We start from the raw sequence: 20,518 nt of genomic DNA on the forward strand, positions 1-20,518 counted from the left end.
AATCAATGGGAAAAAAAAAAAAAAAATGTGAACTTTGCATCTTTTGCATTTACCTGGATGGATTTTGGAGACCATTCTCAAAGTAACTCCATAGAAAAGCAAGTATCCCATGTACTCAATATTAATCTGAAACTAGTAGATCAATTTAAAGGCTCACAAGAGAAATACAAATTCAAGGAGGGGAGTGAAGAAGGGGGCTCAGTAAGTTCCCACCTATGGGATGCAATGTAGGTGTACATGCCACACTGGGTAAAGGACACAACTACAAGTTGCACTTTGGCTTTCACCTTTCAAATGCAAGTTATGTAACCTAATCACGTACCTTCATATTAACCCAAAATAAAAACATATAAATTAAACAGCCTGTATGCCCAAGAATCCTCTACCCTGGAAGCCAGACCCAAACAGGGGCAAAGTGGAAGTGCCTGCCAGCCCACCTAACAAAATCTTAGACAATGATGCAGATGTAATCAATTAGGTGACAATTCATAGGATGAATGAATCAAGAATGAAGTGGTTACAGAGCCTAACTATGTATTTAGCTGGTCTCTTGATCTAATGTTTACAACTGATCCAGCAACTTGAGTTCTTTTTCCCTTGCAGCATATGTGTAACTTTTCTGAATGTTTGAGGGCTGAGCTATACCCAGAAACTCACTTTCAGAATACACTTTCACAAGCCTATCTTCCAGTAAATTCCAAAACCAATGTCACTAAATACAGAAGTTGACAGTTGTCTCTAATCACTTATGACTGACCCAGTAAGATTAGATGTCCTTGTACAAATGAGCTGCTTAGTTTCAGGTTGTGCCTTGACTCTTACTGGGTTTCCTGCCACATGACAATGGAGCAAAGCAGCTAGAAGTTCACTGTGCCCATAGACTGAAAGAACCCGGTGCAGTCAAATAACTAAACAAGAGAGTTGCCCAGATAGGTTATATCTGTGTATATAAAGTTCCTCTTGTATGTACAGGTGGAAACAGATGTTATCAGCCCTCCCAAGCAAACAACTTCCTCCCTTCTGATGTCTTTAACAGTTGAACAAGCACAAGCAACCATATCACAATAGAGTATTAGTTTTACTGCCCAATGAAATGGCACTTGGCCTCACTAGGGGAGGAGTAAGGCCAGCAATGTTCACATCCTGGAGATGAGGCAGAAGCACCTTTGATGGGGAGGACAAACTTTGAAAATGCACCTGCAGGGGGGTGCCTGTGGCTCAATGAGTAGGGCGCCGGCCCCATATGCCGAGGGTGGCGGGTTCGGACCCAGCCCCAGCCAAACTACAACAGAAAAATAGCCAGGCATTGTGGCGCACACCTGTAGTCCCAGCTGCTCGGGAGGCTGAGGCAAGAGAATCGCGTAAGCCCAAGAGTTAGAGGTTGCTGTGAGCCGTGTGACACCACGGCACTCTACCCGAGGGCGGTACAGTGAGACTCTGTCTCTACAAAAAAAAAAAGAAAAAGAAAATGCACCTGCAGCTGAGAAGCGATGAAAGGAAAACTAAGCTCTGGCAAAACTACTCCAACTGTCAGTTCCTTCAAGCCTCGACAGAAGTCTCCAGGCTCCTGTTTTCCATGTTCCCTCTGAGAACCCTAGAGAAGTGAGGCTGCCCATTCAGCATAGGCCTAAGGAAGGATGTCTGATCCCAGGAAGATTCTCTTCTGGAATCTCATCCCGGAAAGCAGGGGCAATTTTTCACTTGCTTAAACCTTCCAGTTCTTTAGAAGTTGCCATTGTTCTTAATGGGCACACTCAGTGATCATATTATAATATTTCTGGGAATAATTTGAGGATATCCTAAACTCTAATCCAAATGATCAGAGCTATCGTCTAACCTGGAATTACATAAGTACATAAGCATCCTTAGGATGTGCCCTGATCTATTTGCCTCATAGCCCTATCTCCCTAGAAGACACTGACTTGCCTCTGCCAGTAGTTGGGTCATCTGTCATTCGATTCTAATCTTGTCCGTTCCTATGCTTCTGCCTAAAGGCACTGTGGGAACTCACTCTCTGTCATGTAGAGACTATATCTGAAATGATAGCAGTGTCTTCTCAGGCTTGGACTGAGCTACTTCCGGGGCAGTGTTCTTATTGCAGAAGCCTCTGTTGGATAAAGCTCCAGGACAGGGATAACTGTTGGGAAGACTCTGTCCTACTATGGGTACTTGAACTCAGTGGGTGAACCTCTTCACAGCTGAACTCACAAGGTGAGAGAGGGTTGGAAACCAGAAAACAATCCCAGTGTTTCAGTAATAGTGGGCATATGGACCCGTATCGTAGTGTTCAAACTGTCATAACAATATCACACTGGCTAACTTGTAAACGACAGTTCATTTTTCTCAGTTCTGGAGGGCAGAAAGTTTAAAATTAAAGCAGATTTCATGTCTGAAGGCCTGATTTCTGGCTCATAGAAGGCGACTTTTTGCCCACAGTTGGTATCTTTAGATGGTGGAAGAGGCAAGAATTCTGAGGTTCTTTTATCAGGCCACAAATCCCATTCATGTGGGTTCTGCCAACTGACAGGTCTCACATTTCCTCAGCAAATAGAAAGTAATATTCTTCATGACACATCACTACTTAAGACATCAAAACCTGATTTCCCCCCCACCCCGCATCCTCCCCTCCAGAGTTCTTGAGTTGAAGGGGATGAGTTCCAGCAGGCAGCTTCCGAATCTGATCTCAAGGTTAGGTGTCCTGAGAGCTTTACACCTACCAAGATGAGCAGAAGTCAAAGAAGCCAAGATGTTTCCTTGAACAATGGCTTGAATTTCCATAGCCTGTGCCTTTTCATGAGTTTTCCTGAAACTCTAAGCTTTCTTTTAATCATGGATTTTTCTAGTCCTTACTCTTCCTGAATGTTTGCTATGGAGTCCACTTCCTGGATTTCAGCTCTGTGAGAACAATGCAAGACTATCTTCCATATGATTAGACTTTATCGGTTCTTTCTGGTCAATATGGTAGGTTTTCATTTAGACAGAACCACATATTGGGCCATGTCTTTCATATACATGGGGCATTTCTTACCCCTGTGGGTCTCTGAGTCTTCTAGAGACCCCCAGTAACCCAGGCCTTATGAGCACAACAGTAAAAGTAGTTCTCTTACCCCTTCTGGCCACTTTTTATGGGGTGAAGTGACTATTTCAAAACTGCTAAATGATAAACATTGCTATTATCTTCAGATGGTATCTACTTACTCTAGTGCTTCTTTCCTGGCAGATGTGTTCTGCTGGGTACTAACATGCACTATAAGGGCATATGTTGCTCTGCTCCCACCCATGGCCATATGCCTCTGCTCCATACCAGCTTGTTATATCTTCAGTTTTTCTCCTTAAGGCCACTGACCAGCAGTCTTAGCAATGCCTATTAGTATTATATGTAATTATTTCATAGAAGTAGAGAAGTCCACAAGCTGGAGGACTCTGCTCACATGAACAACCTCATATGCTGCTTGAACTAAGGCCCGCTGGGAGGACATCTCTTCATTGCTATTCAAGAATACTCGTATGTGAGGCATAGTGGCTCATGCCTATAATCTTAGCACTCTGGGAAGCTGAGATGGGTAGATCCTTTGAGCTCAGACCAGCCTGAGGAAGACCCCTGTCTCTTAAATGGGGGTATAATTAGCAGGACGTTGTGCTGCACGTGTAGTCCCAGTTACTTGGGAGGCTAAGGCAGAAGGTTCACTTGAGCCAAGGAGTTTGCAGTTGCTGTGAGATAGGCTGACTGAAGCCAGGGCACTCTAGTTCAGGGCAATGGTGAGTGAGTCTGTCTTTAAAAAAAAAAAAAAGCCCTTGAATGGAGTTGTGCATCAGCCACCCATTTTTTGGCTTGCACCCCAAGTAGATCCATCTGTGAACAAAACCTAGGTACTTAGTGTTTACTCTCTGGCATCATGAGCCTTAAGTCACCAACATGCAACATCAAGTGTTTTAATAGCCACTTGTGGCTACTGCCACTGACATATTGTAGGTCACAAAATATTTCCTTTAGAACATTGTCCTAGCATTACTCCAGGTCTTCATACTATATTGTGACAAAGTGAGTTAAGCACTAAAGAAAACTATAAACATATAACATGTTCCCTTAATGTGGACAAGAACTGCTCAAGTCCCTTTCCTGAGGTTGTAGAAAAATAACATCTGCCAGACTAATGGCTACACACCATGTAGCTGATGCTTATCTAGCAGAGGGACTACATCTGGCAGAACAGACCAAGTGAAGTGAACACTTGGTCAGACTTGATGCAGTCTCTCTCCAGGCATTCTAGGTGCCATAATGGTGAGTTACATGGAGATATGCTGGGACCACCACCTCTGTGTTCTTGGTCATTCTAAGTGTCACTTCCATTTCCTCTAATACATGATACTTTTTCTACTGTCTTGTTCAGAAACATGGAGGTTCCAAAGGCTTCTACTTGGCTTTCCCACTTGGCTCACAAGACAAGATTCTGGGTAAACAGGTTTATTCTGACTATACATTTGTGGGAATACAATGATCACCAGCTGCATCTTAGAGCTAGAGGACCTGTTGTGAACTGGCCACCCATTTTCCAGCATGAGCTGAGAACCACTTGCCTTGCTGCCTATGCCCCCACTCTTACAGGGAAGCCACAGTGTCTAGGTTTTTAGTATCAGTGTTCTCAAGGGCTTGCCAAACATTCCCCCAAATTGTCACTTTGTCCAAAACCATATTTCAAGGTGACATATTCTGGTTTTCTTCAGTCTCTCGGCATATATAAAATAAGTTCACCAAGAAAGGGAAATATTTTTCTTCTTTTTTTCTTTTTTTATTTGGTGGGGGGGATACATTGAGGGTACAATAAGCCAGGTTACACTCATAACAATTGTTAGGTAAAGTCCCTCTTGCAATCATGTCTTGCCCCCATAAAGCGTGACACACACCAAAGCCCCACCCCCTCCCGCCGTCAATCTTTCTGCTTTTCCTCCCCCCATAACCTTAATCGTCATTAATTGTCCTCATATCAAAATTGAGTACATAGGATTCAGGCTTCTCCATTCTTGTGATGCTTTACTAAGAATAATGTCTTCCACTTCCATCCAGGTTAATACGAAGGATGTAAAGTCTCCATTTCTTTAATGGCTGAATAGTATTACATGGTGTACATATACCACAGCTTGTTAATCCATTCCTGGGTTGGTGGGCATTTAGGCTGTTTCCACATTTTGGCGATTGTAAATTGAGCTGCAATAAACAGTCTAGTACAAGTGTCCTTATGATAAAAGGATTTTTTTCCTTCTGGGTCGATGCCCAGTAATGGGATTGCAGGATCAAATGGGAGGTCTAGCTTGAGTGCTTTGAGGTTTCTCCAGACTTCCTTCCAAAAAGGTTGTACTAGTTTGCAGTCCCACCAGCAGTGTAAAAGTATTCCCTTCTCTCCACATCCACGCCAGCATCTGCAGTTTTGAGATTTTGTGATGTAGGCCATTCTCACTGGGGTTAGATGATATCTCAGGGTTGTTTTGATTTGCATTTCTCTAATATATAGAGATGATGAACATTTTTTCATGTGTTTGTTAGCCATTCATCTGTCATCTTTAGAGAAGGTTCTATTCATGTCTCTTGCCCATTGATATAGGGGATTGTTGGCTTTTTCCATGTGGATTAATTTGAGTTCTCTATAGATCCTAGTTATCAAGCTTAAGTCTGATTGAAAATATGCAAATATCCTTTCCCATTGTGTAGGTTGTCTCTGCTTTGGTTATTATCTCCTTAGCTGTACAGAAGCTTTTCAGTTTAATGAAGTCCCATTTGTTCATTTTTGTTGTTGTTGCAATTGCCATGGCAGTCTTCTTCATGAGTCTTTCCCCAGGCCAATATCTTCCAGTGTTTTTCCTATGCTTTCTTTGAGGATTTTTACTGTTTCATGCCTTAAATTTAAGTCCTTTATCCATCTTGAATCAATTTTTTTGAGTGGGGAAAGGTGTGGGTCCAGTTTCAGTCTCTTACATGTAGACATCCAGTTCTCCCAACACCGTTTACTGAATAGGGAGTCTTTCCCCCAAGGTATGTTCTTGTTTGGTTTATCAAAGATTAGGTGGTTGGAAGATGTTAGTTTCATTTCGTGGTTTTCAATTCGATTCCAAATGTCTATGTCTCTGTTTTTGTGCCAGTACCATGCTGTCTTGAGCACTATGGCTTTGTAGTACAGACTAAATCTGGTATGCTGATGCCCCCAGCTTTGTTTTTCTTACAGACAACTGCCTTAGCTATACGGGGTATTTTCCGGTTCCACACAAAACACAGAATAATTTTTTCCAACTCTTGAAAGTACGATGTTGGTATTTTGATAGGAATGGCATTCAATAGGTAGATTGCTTTGGGAAGTATAGACATTTTAACAATGTTGATTCTTCCCATCCATGAGCATGGTATGGTCTTCCATTCGTTAATATCCTCTGCTATTTCCTTTCTGAGGATTTCATAGTTTTCTTTAAACAGGTCCTTCACCTCCTTCATTAGGTATATTCCTAGGTATTTCATTTTCTTTGAAACTATGGTCAAGGGAGTTGTGTCCTTAATTAGCTTCTCATCTTGACTGTTATTGGTGTACACAAAGGCTACTGACTTGTGGACATTGATTTTATATCCTGAAACATTACTGTATTTTTTGATGACTTCTAGGGGTCTTGTGGTTGAGTCTTTGGGGTTCTCTAAGTATAAGATCATGTCGTCAGCAAAGAGGGAGAGTTTGACCTCCTCTGCTCCCATTTGGATTCCCTTTATTTCCTTGTTTTGCCTAATTGTATTGGCTAGAACTTCCAGCACTACATTGAATAGTAAAGGTGACAGAGGACAACCTTGTCTGGTTCCAGTTCTAAGAGGAAAAGCTTTCAGTTTTACTCCATTCAGTAAAATATGGGATGTGGGTTTGTCATAGATAGCTTCAATCAGTTTTAGAAATGTGCCACCTATGCCTATACTCTTCAGTGTTCTAATTAGAAAAGGATGCTGGATTTTATCAAATGCTTTTTCTGCATCTATTGAGAGGATCATGTGATCTTTATTTTTGCCTCTGTTAATATGGTGGATAACGTTTATAGACTTGCCTATGTTAAACCAGCCTTGCATCCCTGGGATGAAGCCTACTTGATCATGATGAATGACTGTTTTGATGATAAGTTGTAATCTATTGTCTGGGATTTTGTTGAGAATTTTTGCATCTATATTCATGAGTGAGATTGGTCTGAAATTCTCCTTTTTGTTTGGGTCTTTTCCAGGGTGATGTTTGCTTCATAGAATGTGTTGGGGAAGATTCCTTCTTCCTCAGTTTTTTGGAATAATTTCCGCAGTAGAGGAATAAGCTCTTCCTTGAAGGTTTGATAGAATTCTGGAGTGAAGCCATTTGGACCAGGGCATTTTTTGGTTGGAAGATTTTTTATTGTTTCTTTGATCTCAGTGTTTGAAATTGGTCTGTTCAGGAGCTCTATTTCTTCCTGGCTGAGTCTAGGGAGAGGGTGTGATTCCAAATATTGATCCGTTTCTTTCACACTGTCAAAATTCTGGGCATAGAGTTTCTGGTAGTATTCAGAGATGATCTGTTGTATCTCTGTGGGATCAGTTGTTATTTCCCCTTTATCATTTCTGATTGAGGTTATTAGAGATTTTACTTTTCTATTCCTCGTTAGTCTGGCCAATGGTTTATCTATTTTATTTATTTTTTTCAAAAAACCAACTCCTGTTTCATTAATTTTCTGAACGATTCTTTTGTTTTCAATTTCATTGATCTCTGATTTGATTTTGGATATTTCCTTTCTTCTACTGAGTTTAGGCTTAGATTGTTCTTCTTTTTCCAATTCCATAAGATCTCTTGTGAGATTGTTGATGTGCTCTCTTTCTGTTTTTCGAATGTGGGCATCTAAAGCGATGAATTTTCTTCTCAAAACTGCTTTTGCAGTATCTCAGAGGTTTTGGTAGCTTGTGTCTTCATTGTTGTTATGCTCAAGGAAGTTAATGATTTCCTGTTTTATTTCTTCCTGCACCTATCTGTTATTCAACAGAAGATTGGTTAATTTCCATACCTTTGTGTGGGGTCGAGCGTTTTTGTTAGAGTTGAGTTCCACCTCTAGTGCCTTATGGTCTGAGAAGATACAAGGTAAAATTTCAATTCTTTTGATTCTGTTGATATTTGTTTTGTGTCCCAGGATATGATCAATTTTGGAGAATGTTCTATGGGGTGATGAAAAGAATGTATATTTATCTTTGGGGTGGAGTGTTCTATATGCGTCTATCAAGCACAGTTGTTCTAGGGTCTCTTTTAAATCTCTTATATCTTTGTTTAATTTTTGTTTAGAGGATCTGTCCAGCTCTGTAAGAGGATTGTTAAAGTCCCCTGTTATGATGGTATTATCGGATATCGTATTGCTCAGACTGAGTAAGGTCTGTTTCAAGAATCAGGGAGCATTTAAATTGGGTGCATAAATATTTAGAATTGAAACATCTTCTTGTTGTATTTTTCCCTTGACCAATATAAAGTGACCATCTTTGTCTTTTTTGACTTTAGTTGCTTCAAATTCACATGTATCTGAAAATAAGATTGCAACTCCTCTTTTCTTCTGAATTCCATTAGCCTGAAATATTGTCTTCCAACCCTTGACTCGGAGCTTGAATTTGTCTTTTGAAGCCAGGTGTGTTTCTTGCAGACAGCAAATGGATGGCTTATGTTTTTTAATCCAGTCATCCAATCTATGACTCTTCAGAGGGGAATTCAAGCCATTAACATTTGTTGAGATAATTGATAAGTGTGGTAGTATTCTATTCCCCTTATTTTGTGAGAGTCCATTGCTTAGTTTTATGTTTTGCATCCGTGTGGAGGTAGGTTCTGTCTCTTAATTTCTGAGTTCTTACTTTGCTGCTGATCCATTGTGGTGGTCAGTGTGCAGAACAGGTTGAAGTATTTCCTGTAGAGCTGGTCTTGTTGTGGCGAATTTCCTCAATGTTTGTATGTCCGTAAATGATTTGATTTCTCCATCAGTTTTTAAGCTTAGCTTAGCAGGGTACAGAATTCTGGGCTGGAAATTGTTCTGTTTAAGTTGATTAAAGGTAGATGACCATTGTCTTCTTCCTTGGAAAGTTTCATTAGAGAAGTCTGCGGTCACTCTGATGGATTTGCCCCTGTAGGTCAACTGGCGTTTACTCCTGGCAGCTTGCAGAATCTTTTCTTTTGTCTTGACTTTGGACAGGTTCATCACAATGTGTCTTGGAGAAGCTCGGTTAGAGTTGAGGCAACCTGTGGTCCGATATCCCTCTGAAAGCAGTGTGTCAGAATCTTTGGTGATATTTGGGAAATTTTCTTTTATAATATTCTGCAGTATGGCTTCCATTCCTCTGGGGCATTCTTCTTCCCCTTCTGGGATTCCTGTAGCTCGTATGTTGGAATGCTTCATAAAGTCCCATAATTCTGACAGTGAAGGTTCTGCTTTCTCTCTCTTCTTTTCTGCCTGTTTTACTATCTGATTTATCTCAAGAACTTTGTCTTCTATCTCTGAAATTCTTTCTTCTGCATGGTCTAACCTGTTGCTGATACTTTCCATTGCATCTTTAAGTTCCCTAATTGATTGTTTCAGTTTCTTCAGCTCTGCTATATCCTTTTTATATTCTTCATAGCGTTCATCTCTTATTTGATTCTATTTTTGGATTTCCTTTTGGTTATTTTCACTTTATTAGCAGTTTCCTTCATTGTTTCCATTATTTCTTTCATTGTTTTCATCATGTGTATTCTAAATTCCCTTTCTGTCATTCCTAACATTTCTTTACAGGTGGAATCCTCTGCAGTAGCTACCTCATGGTCCCTTGGCAGGGTTGTTCTGGACTGATTCTACATGTTGCCTGGAGTTTTCTGCTGATTCTTCCTCATGAGTGATTTCTTTTATCTGTTTCCTTGCCCTAATGTTCCTTTCACTTCCTCTTGTTCTTTAAGTTCTCATGAGTTTTTCCACTGTTTTAGTCCTCCTCTTGGGGTCCAGAAGTCTCTCGCTGACTCCCTATATCCTCACAGGGGTGATGATAGGCAGATCCCACCAGCCAAGATGCCTGGAGTCCTATCTCCCCAGACTCACCGTGCCCAGATGCAAGGAAGCTGTTACTCGGCCGCCATCTTGTTCTCTCCCCATCAGGAATTATTTTTCTTACACTGAAACTCTGAAGCCTTAGTCTCGGGCTGAGAACTTCCTTCAGGTAATATCAAATAGGCATTTACCAAGATGGTGGGTTTGGAGAGGACATAGGCTAAGGCAGCCTTAGGAAACAAAATGGGACCTCCACATAGGAAGTCCTGAAAACTCAGATTGGTATGCCACAACTGATAAAACTCAGGTGAGTGGCCGAAGTGCCTAAGTTAAACATTTCTTAGTCTGCTTCTCTAGGAATCCAAAGCTATCCAGAAGTATTGTCTCTGCAAAGGAGCAGCAGTTGGTTCTCTCATACCTGCTTTTTCAACTTGTTCTGAGCCCAAGAGTGGGGAGGATGAGGGAAAAGCAACTTAGAATGAAAACTTTATTTTAAAAAGGTGTGATGACTATTATAACCAGACTTGACATAAAAACAAGAGAAAAATGAGGAAGCTGGGCTGTCAATCTGCTAGCCTGGGGTGTTCCCCAGCATGTGTAGCTGTTTCCCACCCTTAAGGCACTGTTCATTGTGAGTAGTGCCTGCAGACTTGAAGGGACCTGTTCTGCATTTATATTTCATCTTGTATTCAAATTTCTATAGGAGGTTAACCACAATGAGTCACAGCTTTAAAGATCCTGAATTGTCTTAATATTCCTAAGGATATCCAAATTTTCTGCCATTGGTAGAAGGTAGAAGAAAACCAGATTCATTGAGGAGTGCTCAAGTGCCTCCTATTTTGGCTGTTAAATATGATTCTGTTTTGGAATACCATATCTGCAAGGCTACTTAGAGACCATTGCTGGGCCTAATAGCATTAACAACAGCCTACAAAGATTCTTGCATAGTGAGACATTAATAACTGACCTTCCTAAAAAATGGATCATCACAAACCAAAAGAGGCCTCTGAAAATAGAAAGCCCTATATTGGCGCATTGTCATATAGGATTATCTGTAGCATGGCTGCAAAGTAATGGTTTTGATTCTTCAGGCTATGACTATGATCAGTCCCCTAAGTAGTTTAAACAACAAAGTGGTATTAAATATTGTGTAGAAACTAGCATATCCTATAGGGCAGAAGGGACCAGTTCAATCTCTATACGTGAGGCTGTTTGTGTCCAGCCTATAATTGCTTTTGCCCAGATATGTTCTGTGAGGTTATAACTGGTTTGTGTGCCACAGTGAGTTTATACCTGTGATGAGGTCTGATCTGTGTAAGATCATCTATGCTAAAGGGTAAAGTAATAACAGGGAGCTCTTCACTTGTTTGATCACCTTTAGGATATTTCCAGATGTTGTGCCCAGATCTTGAATTCCCCCACAAAGACCACTAAGGAGCCAAGTCCGATGCAAAAACAATAGAGCAGTTTATTCACAGACTCGAATCTGGGCTTCTCATTCCTGGCGCAGCAGAAGGGCAGAGAAGCCCCTACCACAGAGGGAAGAGCAGTTTTAAGGATACAGAAAAGAAAAGGGGGGGGAATAGGGGCTTAGGGGAAAGATTTACTACTACTGGGGCCGAGGGTGGGTGCCATTATCACTCAAGGCAAACACACTGGAGCCCAGGGTTGGGGAGGAAGCAGGTTGCCTATCACCTTTGGTATGCAGCTGTAAATTGAAGGCTGTGGGGCAAAGTGGGGTCAGTGAAGGCTGTGAGACAAAATGGAGTTAGTTTTAACAAAATGAAGTTAGCTTGGTCCTTTCATTCCCCCCTTTTCTAATGCATAGAAGATCCAATCATGGGTCTTCAGCAGGTTCTATGGGCCCTACCTCTATGCTATTGCCAGTGAATCTAGGGCTTAGGGGAGTATACTGTGCCCATAAAAGCATTATTTGAACCACATTGATCCTGGATCAGATGAGGGCTAGTAACTTGTTAATTATGCAGGGATCGAAAGTTAACAGTAGTAACAGGATTACAAGTGGGCGTGCTATAGTCGAAATTATGGTTGGGAGCCAGGGGAATTTACTGAACACAGATTTATACCAACTCTGAGACTGTTCCCATTTGAGTTTCCTCAGGCTTCAGACGTGCATTGACCAGCCAGCTTCCAGTATGTGGCTGGAGCAGGGCATGTTGGATGTCAGGATGATGGTGTAAAGTTCTTTTTACCTTGGTTTCAGGGGGACAAGGTTCTGATTCTAGACTTAGACTTGGTCCTCTTGATCTTCCAGAGAGACAAGAGGTACAGACACAAAAGACTGGAAGTCCTTAAAGAGCATTGCTCTATACGACTGGATTCTTTGGGGGTACCGCTGCTCTTTGGCACATGTTGAACTGGCTGCCAGTGACACACTGTAGACTGACAGTTTTGGCTAGGGCTGGCAGGTGGGAGATGTAAAAGTATTGGCCCAGCAACTTCATCGAATACTCCTGTCACTACGGTGGCTCTTAGAATTTGGGAGACTACTACTCAACTGTCTGGCATCTTTATTTATCCTCTCTCTGTTTCCTGGCTCCTATCCACTGCTAACTATTCCTTTTCCTCCTGGGAGTAGAGAGGGGTGAGCTCCGGAACCCATGGAATGAGGGGAGTTACTCATGACACCTGGTAAGGCTGGGATGCAGACCTTTTTGCCTCAGTACTAACCCTAGTGTTCTCTTTAGCGATGGTGGAAGCATTTCTTTGATGTCCACAACAGTGCATAACTGCCACTTCTTGGGGTTTCTATACTGCCTCTAACAACTGAAGTTATCTCCTCCTGATACTTAATGTCTTCATTTTTTCCTAGAATTTAATAGTTCTTTCTCCTTGTACAATGTCCTGTGTACTCGGAGAGTCAGAAAAACATTGAAATTTTTCCCTTGACTTAGTTCTAAGGTTCCAGTCAAGGCAATAGCTTAGCCTTCTGAGTCAATGTCCCTTGAGGGAGAGGCTTAGCCTCCACAGTCTCTGTTAAGGTGACCACTGCATACCCAGCCCATCACTCACCTTGTGCTGTCACGCAACTGCTTCCATTTACATATAAGTTCTAGTCTGCATCTGTCCAGGGCTGGTCACGCAAGTCAGGTCTGTTAGAGTACACATTATCTATAACGTCTGTACAGTTATGCTTAGTCTCTCTTCCACTGACTGGAAGGAGCATGGCTTGGTTCAGAGTGTTGCATTAGAGAGTCAAAAATGTCCCTTAATGTCCATTAAGTTGATCACAGAGTGCAGTACTTTTACTCTGAGATCCTGCCCAGAGTCAGCTTATTACCTTCTTGCATAAGGAGAGCAGTAGCGGCTAAGGCCCATAAACAGGGTGCAGACCTTTGCCAGGACCCACCAGCTGGGTTAACACACCCCCAGCCATTTTATCTCTCTCTGAGACATACAGAGTAAAGGGCTTGGTCAAGTCTGGCAATCCCAATGCAGGTGCAGCTATCAGCCTCATCTTTAGCTGGGAGAAGACATGTTCTTGTTTTCTTTCTCACTCCAAGGGCTGTCCCTCCTCTCTTCTAGTTGCCTCATACAAGGGCTTAGCTAAGAGGGCAAAGTTGGGGATCTAAAGGTGACAGAAGCCGACCGGGCCTAAGAATTCCTGAACCTGCTTTCAGCTCTACGAGGTGGGGAGGCGATTAATGACTTGCCTCTGTTCCATGCCTAGATTCTTTCCCCTTTCTGGACAGTAAATCTTAGATGACGTACTTGCTGCTGGCAGACCTGGGCCTTCCGCTTAGACGTTTTATGCCACATACCTCTAGATGTCATAAAAGACAGTCCATGCCTCGGGCACAGCCCTCCTGGGTAGGGTGTCCTGAAAGGAAGTCATTGACATATTGGAACAGCACACATTCTGATTCCTCAGTCAGGAATTTCTGGAGGTCACGAGTCAGTGCTTCTTTAAAAATCATGGGTGTTTTGAACCCCTGTGGCAACCTGGTCCATGTGTACTGTTTCTATGTCTGGTCTCTCTCACTGGAAAGCAAACAGCTTCTGGCTTCTTAGAGCCAGCCTTACACTGAAAATGGCCTCTTCTAAGTTCAGACAAGTGGGAGACTTGGCTTCAGCAAAATAGAATGCAGGGTTTACAGTTATATCATTTACTAAGAAATTTTAGATAACATTTAATACTGCACAAGTCTTCCAGTGTAGCCAACAGATAACTTTTGTTGAGTCTTAAGGTTTCAAAGTAAATATAATTATTATATATAATTCTACATTCTTTGGCCAGTCTCTTAGTCCCATTTAATAGATCAATTTAGTAAAATAGTTATATCTTATTTTATGAGTTGACAGTACAGACAAGGCTGGGATTTAATACAGGTAGGCCACAGCCTCTTTTTTCTCCTTTTAAACTATTTTTCTCTCTCCTTTTTCTCCCTTTACTAAAGGCAAATTATAGTAGAATTAACTTATTTGCCAAAATAAACTGTACTTTCAATATACAGGGTCTGATTATTTGCATAAAGTGCAGTAAGAATAATTATTGGCCATCTAGGCTCTTCTTTCCTTTAAAATTGGCTTTGCTGGAACCTTTTATAAGGAATCTCAGGCTAGACCCTTTGAAAGCCTTTCAGAGCCCAGGTTTCATCTGTGCCATTAGATACTTATATGCATTGGGTAAATTTTTCTTCTCTTGAGGTCCCCAAGCACATTTTGATTCCCGAACCTGTCAGCAAGCGACCTTCATTATTTACTACTGATAAGGAAATGTTACTGATGGGTATCTGGCCAGTTTTCCAAAGGGCTTTTTTATTGGCCTTATAAAGTCAACCTTAATTCCTTAACGCAGTCTGGACACCTCTGGAAATGTTATTCCAGCCAAAGCCTTGGTAAAATAACCATTGCCTTCATCATGTTCTATAGAAACAAAACAGATTCTTATTGAACTTATGCAAATTACTGTATTGTCAGAAATTAAGAATACTTACAAATGGCTTTCAAATTCTAGAAAAATCAAGGAGAGAGAAAAATACATGTTTCAAACTCTGCTCATAAGTACATACATTGCTTGAAAAGTTACAAATACCTCGAAAAACAGAAAATTATTTTCTTGACTTCTGGAAAACAGAGCACAGACAGAATCAACAATATTCCAAACAAAAAGCCATTACAAACTAGTCCAGTTCCATGTAACTGATTTCTATTTTTTATGAAGTTAAGTTAGTAATACTTATAGACATGTTATCTTTTTAATGAAAGTTCTAAAAATCTGATTTTAGTCCGAAGGTATTCAATTTTTAAAAACATCAGTAGTTTGAATTTGAGAGAATTCATCAGCCTCTCTTAATATTTCTTTTTAGGGTAAACTTTGGACTTGGTCAGTTATAAAAAACACTTTTTTAGATGAATTAAAATTATTACCGATAATGTATGTTAGGACAGATCAATGTCTTATGTGGTAGGATAGACCAATGCTTTATAATATTGGAATATACATATAACCATAATTCACACAAAATTAATTACCATTTTATATTTGACAATGTTTCTTATATACTTTTAACAAATTAAACAAGTTAAATTTGTTTTCTCATGGTTTTCAGTGGTCTTAATATTTCAAGAAGACCAAATTTAAAGTTGTTGTTTCCCGGGGCCAAGGTTGAATCTGCCAGTCTCAGTGCATGTGGCTGGCATTGCAACCACTGCTCTACAGGCACCAAGCCCCAGATTTAGAGTTTTGATTTTGGAAGGCTTATCAAATATCAAAGGCTTAAAACATTTGTTCAAATAAAATTATAAGCCAAAAGATTTTAAAGGAAATACATAGTCAACTGGGTCATATGTAAAACATCTTCACAAATTCCCTTTTATGAGCAATTTAACCTTCACAGACAATCTACAAACTTTCTAAACTTTCTTTAACTTTTGCCCTGCCTTTCACTTCTTTACACAACCATTCTCTTTTCTGTCTAGTTTCTCTTTACTTTCAAAAACTCACTTTCTATAAAACAGGATCCCAGTTTACCATTAAGTCACCCATTCATTCAGCCAAACTGATAATTAGAAGGTTTAAAAGGCAAGAATCTTATCCTTTGACAAAGATTCAGTTTGTAGAAATATTTTTCTATTTATACAAATTGCTAATGGCAAAGGGCTAATAATAAAGGCTTTACCAGGCATGGAGATTCCGGCAGCTTTACCCAGGCATGGAGATTCCGGCAGCAACGCTGTTGCCAGGCCTTCTCAGCCATCCTGGAGCTGCCCAGCGGTGGCCAGTCACCAGCCGGGTGGGGGCAAGTTCCCCGCCTCAGCTTTCATGCGAGTACCTGACTCACACACGTGTTAGACTTCTTAGTCCATGTTTCAAGATGGGTGGGGTGAATGGCAGATCTATTTTTAGATCTGTAAGTGTTCTCCATAACTCTTTCCAAAAGGAATGTATTAATTTTCATTCCCACCAGCAGTGCAAAAGTGTTCCCTTTTCTCCACATCCACACCAACATCTCTGGTCTTGGGATTTTGTGATGTAGGCTAGTCTCACTGGAGTTAGATGATATTTCAAAGTAGTTTTGATTTGCATTTCTCTGATTAAAGATGATGAGCATTTTTTCATATGTCTGAAGGCCCTGCGCCTGTCTTCTTAGAAGGGGGAAAGAGAGGGGAGGAAGGTGAGAGGGGGAGGGAGGTGGAGGGAGGGGGATTAATGGGATTACACCTGCAGTGCATCTTACAAGGGTATATGTGAATCCTAGTAAATGTGGAATGTAAAGGTCTTAGCAAAATAACTAAGAAAATGCCACAAAAGCTATGTTAACTAGTGTGATGAAATGTGTCAAACGATCTATGAACCAAGTGTATGGTGCCCCATGATCATACTAATGTACACAGCTATGATTTAATAAAAAAAAAAAAAAAAAACAAGATGGGTGGGGTGGGTAGCCAACATGGCTATGACCATGTGCGCTCACTTGGCTTTTTTTTTTCTTTCTTTTTCGAGTGGTCCCTGGAGAGAAAAAAAGTCCTCCAGGCCCAAAGGCACGATCTGCCCCCGCCCTCACTGCGTCCCTGCCCCATCATCGCCAGGATGGAGGGTTAACGCAAAGGGGGTGGGGAGAGCAGTCACGCCATGGGAGGGGTGGCAGGGGGAGACATTCAGTGAGGGGTGATACAAAGGAGGGAAAAGTAAATCTGGGTCTGCACTATTCTGCAAAACGGAGTAAAGTGACGCAGAAGGTTTGTGGGGTTAGGGGACTTAGGAAACTCTTGCGCACTGTGAGGACCAGGAAGTGCTTTCATTCAGGGAGGGGGAGATGAAAAGTTGCCTCTGGAGGCTGGCCAACATTGAATGTCCTGCAAAAAGTAATCAGTTGAGCTCTCTTTTTTTCCACCACAAGTCCCGAATTTTGAGCTCTGAGTTCAGCCACACTAAAATTCCAACGTAATACAAGAGACATACACACTGAAGACATATAAATCCATGGCCAACAGAAACAATAGGACGATGGTCTCTGACCATGCTGCTTCATCCACCCAGAAAAACTACAAGCCACACCACACCTCGAGGGTTCCACATCTGGGGGGTGGGGGGGAGGGAGGCCTGAACGTCTTCTCAGCACCCCTAGCTGTCAGTTTCCAGCACATCCACCTTGACTTTACACTGACCATTTTTACAGATTCCAGACTTCTAAAAACAACCACAACAGACAAGGCAGACAAAACATACAGATACCACACCGAGGCTCTTCAGGTCAGATGTCCTCAGGGGTCTTGGGAGACTTCCTGGCCAATGCCCAGATCTTGAAATCCCCCACAAAGACCACTAAGGAGCGGAGTCTGATGCAAAAACAATAGAGCTGTTTATTCACACACTCAAATCTGGGCTTTTCGTTCCTGGCACAGCAGGAGGGCAGAGAAGCCCCTACGGCAGAGGGAAGAGCAGTTTTAAGGATACAGAAAAGAAAAAGGGGTGGGGGAATAAGGGCTTAGGGGAAAGATTTACTACTACTGGGGCCAAGGGTGGGTGCCATTATCACTCGGGGCAAACACACTGGAGCCTGGGGTTGGGGAGGAAGCAGGTTGCCTATCACCTTTGGTATGCAAGCAGGTTCCTATCACCTTTGGTATACAGCTGTAAATTGAAGGCTGTGGGGCAAAGTGGGGCCAGTGAAGGTTGTGAGACAAAATGGAGTTAGTTTTAACAAAATGAAGTTAGCTTGGTCCTTTCACGGCAAAGGTATGGTTGGTTAAAATGGCCACTCATTCAATAGTGGGAGCTGAAGGGGGTTGATATAAGCCAAAAGTTAAAGCTAAAATGCTTAAGAGTATCATAATCTATCTGGTTGTGTTTCAATAGAAGTTTGAGCTCTTCCAAAGGTTCGTAGGAATAGGTGGGATCTTTATCACGGTTCTCAGCAGTGAATGGTGAGGTCCACGGTTTCACTCAGTGGTGGATCCAGCTGGGGATGCTAGGCATCTCAACTAATGGCTGTGGGAGAAGACATTAGTACCAGAAAGGGTGCCTCTCAGATTTGCTTGTGCCCCGGAGTTCCACAAAGACTACGCTGCCAAACAAGTCAAATTTACAGCAGAGTCCTTTTATTGAAGAGCTGGCTGGCGACTGCCTCAGTGTCCCAACATGGGGTTTATGAGAGCAGCAGCAAATGATTACGGGCTTGGGTTTTTAAGGCTTGGTCTGCATCCTGGTTGGCATGCAGGCTGTCCAGGTGCATTCAGGTAGGGTAGCAAGCAAGCATTGTACAGAAGCAGAATTTTGTGGTTAGCCGTAGGTTATACATCTTTGTTTCAGTACTTTCCCCATTTGGTATTTTTTAAAGGTCAGTCTGGGGACAGTTGGTACTTCCCAGTCCATTTCTCAGGGGAGTTAGTCAAGCAAGAAGTTAGTGAGTACTTTCCCATCTATCTTGGGAGTGAACGAGACTTACTCCATTTTGTTGAGGGCTTGCAGCCCAGGAATTTGTCAGTTAACTGGTATTTTTCTACTTTAGCCTAGGCCTAGCAGGCTGTAACTGAAGTTGTGGATTAACCTTATGGGTTCATATAAGAACCTGGGTGCCTGCAGGAAAGAGGTTGAGTTGCTATTGGAGTTGGTCTAGAAACTCAAAATTCAGAAATGGCTTGTTGGAATTTACAGAAAACATTGATAGAGAACTAGGGATTCAGGATCTATTAGAGAATCTCCCATACAAAATTTCAAAGGGGCTGAACCTGAAATCTATTTGAGTGTAGTCCTGCTCTTCAAACAATGCAACAGGTAAAACTCAGAGTCAGGAGAGGGAAGTTTCCTGAGTCAATTTTGTGTGTGTGTGTGTGTGTGTGTGGGTTTTGGCTGGGGCTGGGTTTGAACCTGCCACCTCCAGCATATGGGACCGGCGCCCTACCACTTTGAGCCACAGGTGCCGCCCCCTGAGTCAATTTCTAAGTTTATTTTAAATATTTATTTGCCACTCCACTTTTCCTAGAGGTCTCTAAGAGCAATGGAGGTGGCAAGTAATGCCCAAAGCCTTGGACATGTAAGGGTAGAAGGGAATGATGGTCTATTATTAGTGAAGGGATTTAGATAAGCCAGAGTAAGGATATTCTCATTTAGCAATGACTTGACTTCTGAGGTTTTCTCTGTTCTGGTTGAAAAGGCTTCTATCCACCCATAAATGAGTTTATAAATACTTTTGTAATAGCACCTATACGGAGGCATTTGAGTAAAATCAAGTTGCCAGTCCTCCCCTATATGCATAGGTTCTGTGCCTAAATGGGCTGAACCACAGGAGGCTTAACTCCCCTCACCCCACCCTAGAAAGTATTAGTCATACACAGGGTATAAGATTTAGCTATTTGATCTAGTCTTACGGAACTGACATCCCAGGCACTTTTTTTTTTTATCACTTATGGAGTTGTGTAAGCCTTAGAAACCTTCCACCGCAAATCTTGAAGTAAAAGATCATTCTTTGAATACCACCCTGTAGGCTGTAATTATAGTCTTTACCACTATTTCTACATTTGTGTATATAGGAATGGGCAGTCGTAATGAAGGGAAAGAGATGGAACGTTAGTCTGATCCACATGTCTCCACACAGCATTCTTAGCTGCCTGATTACCTAAGAAATTGCCTGTAGGAACAGGCTCTAATTGTCTTTGTCCCTTCCAATAGATCACTATTTTCTTTGGTCAAAAACAACCTCAATTAGCTACAGGATTTGAGGGTTGTATTTGATAGGGCTACTTTGACAAGAGAACATCATTCTTTCCAAATATCTGCATAAGCATGTAAGACCAAAAAGGAATACTGAATCAGTATAAATCCTGGCCATCCTTCCCTGCACTAGTTGTAAGGCTGTAGTTGAGGCTAAGTTCTGCCAAATGAGCTGAAGTGCCAGGAGACAGTGACTTAGCCTCATTTTGTGGAAAGGGCACAATAGCATATCCAACTCTTCTGGTTCCATCTTGGACAAAATTGCTACATCCATAAACCAAATCAGAGTTTTCTAGTGGACCATCTGAAAGG

Source organism: Nycticebus coucang, chromosome 14, assembly GCF_027406575.1.
Source record: "Nycticebus coucang isolate mNycCou1 chromosome 14, mNycCou1.pri, whole genome shotgun sequence".
NCBI lineage: Eukaryota > Metazoa > Chordata > Mammalia > Primates > Lorisidae > Nycticebus > Nycticebus coucang.